Source organism: Salvelinus namaycush, chromosome 13, assembly GCF_016432855.1.
Source record: "Salvelinus namaycush isolate Seneca chromosome 13, SaNama_1.0, whole genome shotgun sequence".
Taxonomy (NCBI): domain Eukaryota; kingdom Metazoa; phylum Chordata; class Actinopteri; order Salmoniformes; family Salmonidae; genus Salvelinus; species Salvelinus namaycush.
The window spans coordinates 19394457-19396956 of NC_052319.1; the positions used below are offsets into that span (position 1 = coordinate 19394457).

General features: G+C 61.4%; 1 protein-coding gene across 1 annotated transcript in view; it reads left to right on the top strand.

Annotated features, from left to right (window-relative positions):
* The window catches only part of LOC120057804 (receptor tyrosine-protein kinase erbB-4-like), a 468628-nt gene that overhangs the window by 388046 nt on the left and 78082 nt on the right, over positions 1-2500 (top strand). The window lies entirely within an intron of this gene.

Below are 2500 nucleotides of genomic sequence, written 5' to 3' on the forward strand. Positions count from 1 at the left end.
TAGTCTAGGTGTTTGTATGTCTATGGTTGCCTAGATTGGTTCTCTATTAGAGGCAGCTGTTTATCGTTGTCTCTGATTGGGAACCATATTTAGGCAGCCATATTCCGTTGGGTATTTCGTGGGTTATTGTCTATGGTTAAGTTGCCTGTGTCTGCACTTTTCATATATAGCTTCACGTTCGTTTTGTTGTTTTTTTGTATAGTTTGTCAAGTGTTCTTCATTTCGGTAAATAAATAGAAGAATGTATTACTATCACGTTGCGCCTTGGTCCTCCTCTCTTCCTCCATACGACGAACGTGACAGAATAACCCACCACAACCGGACCAAGCAGGGTGAAAGGAAGGAACAGCGCTTTGTGGAGCAATGGACTTGGGAGGAAATATTAGACGGCAAGGGACCATGGGAACAGCCGGGTGAATATCGCCGCCCCAAGGCAGAGCTGGAGGCAGCGAAAGCCGAGAGGCGGCATTATGAGGAGCTAGCTCGGCAGCGCGGCTGGAAGCCTGAGAGGCAGCCCCAAGAATTTCTTGGGGGGGGGGCACACGGGGAGTGTGGCGAGTTCAGGTAGGAGACCTGCGCCAACTTCCCGTGCTTACCGTGAGGAGCCGAAGATGGAACCAGAGCCAGTCGGGGTGGAATTGGAGGTGAGCAGGGGGAGTGAAACAGAGACTGTGAAGGAATTAATGGGGAAATTGGAGGAGAGTGAAATGAGGGAGTTGCTGTGTTGGTGCATGAGGCACGACATCCGCCCGACGGAGCGTGTCCGGGATTTGATGTTACCTGAGTCAGCTCTCCTTACTCGTCCTGAGGTGCGTGCTAACCGTCTGGTAATGACAGTGCCAGAGTCACGCACCAGGCCTCCTGTGCGCCTCCCTAGTCCTGCACCTCCTGTTGCAGCCCCACGTACTAGCCCTCCTGTGGCAGCCCCACGCACCAGCTCTCCTGTGGCAGCCCCTCGCACCAGTCCTCCGGTGCCGGCGCCACGAACCAGGCCTCCAGTTCCAGCACCCCGCACTCGCCTTGAGGTGCGTGTCCCCAGCCCAGTACCACCAGTGCCAACACCACGCACCAGGCTTCCTGTGCGTCTCCAGAGCCCTGTACGCCCTGTTTCTCCTCCCCGCACTCGCCCTGAGGTGCGTGTCCTCAGCCCGGTACCACCAGTGCCGGTACCACGCATCAGGCATCCAGTGCGTCTCCAGGGTCCAGTACTCCCTGTCCCTGCTCCTCGCACTCGCCTTGAGGTGCGTGTCCCCAGCCCGGTACCACCAGTTCCGGCACCACGCACCAGGCTTATAGTGCGCCTCGGCAGTCCAGAATGCCCTGTTCCTTCTCCCCGCACTCGCCTTGAGGTGCGTGTTCCCATCCCGGTACCACCAGTTCCGGCGCCACGAACCAGGCCTCCAGTTCCAGCACCCCGCACTCGCCTTGAGGTGCGTGTCCCCAGCCCAGTACCACCAGTGCCAACACCACGCACCAGGCTTCCTGTGCGTCTCCAGAGCCCTGTACGCCCTGTTTCTCCTCCCCGCACTCGCCCTGAGGTGCGTGTCCTCAGCCCGGTACCACCAGTGCCGGTACCACGCATCAGGCATCCAGTGCGTCTCCAGGGTCCAGTACTCCCTGTCCCTGCTCCTCGCACTCGCCTTGAGGTGCGTGTCCCCAGCCCGGTACCACCAGTTCCGGCACCACGCACCAGGCTTATAGTGCGCCTCGGCAGTCCAGAATGCCCTGTTCCTTCTCCCCGCACTCGCCTTGAGGTGCGTGTTCCCATCCCGGTACCACCAGTTCCGGCGCCACGAACCAGGCCTCCAGTTCCAGCACCCCGCACTCGCCTTGAGGTGCGTGTCCCCAGCCCAGTACCACCAGTGCCAACACCACGCACCAGGCTTCCTGTGCGTCTCCAGAGCCCTGTACGCCCTGTTTCTCCTCCCCGCACTCGCCCTGAGGTGCGTGTCCTCAGCCCGGTACCACCAGTGCCGGTACCACGCATCAGGCATCCAGTGCGTCTCCAGGGTCCAGTACTCCCTGTCCCTGCTCCTCACACTCGCCTTGAGGTGCGTGTCCCCAGCCCGGTACCACCAGTTTCGGCACCACGCACCAGGCTTATAGTGCGCCTCGGCAGTCCAGTATGCCCTGTTCCTTCTCCCCGCACTCGCCTTGAGGTGCGTGTTCCCAGCCCGGTACCACCAGTTCCGGCACCACGCACCAGGCCTACTGTGCGCCTCCAGGGTCCAGTATGCCCTGTTCCTGCTCCCGTCTGTACAGCGCCGCCTGAGCTGTCCGTCTGTCCAGAGCCGCCTGAGCTGCCCGTCTGTCCAGCGCCGCCTGAGCTGCCCGTCTGTCCAGCGCCGCCTGAGCTGCCCGTCTGTCCAGCGCCGCCTAAGCTGCCCGTCTGTCCAGCGCTGCCCGTCTGTCCAGCGCCGCCTGAGCTGCCCGTCTGTCCAGCGTCGCCTGAGCTGCCCGTCTGTCCAGCGCCACCTGAGCTGCCTGTCTGTCCAGCGCC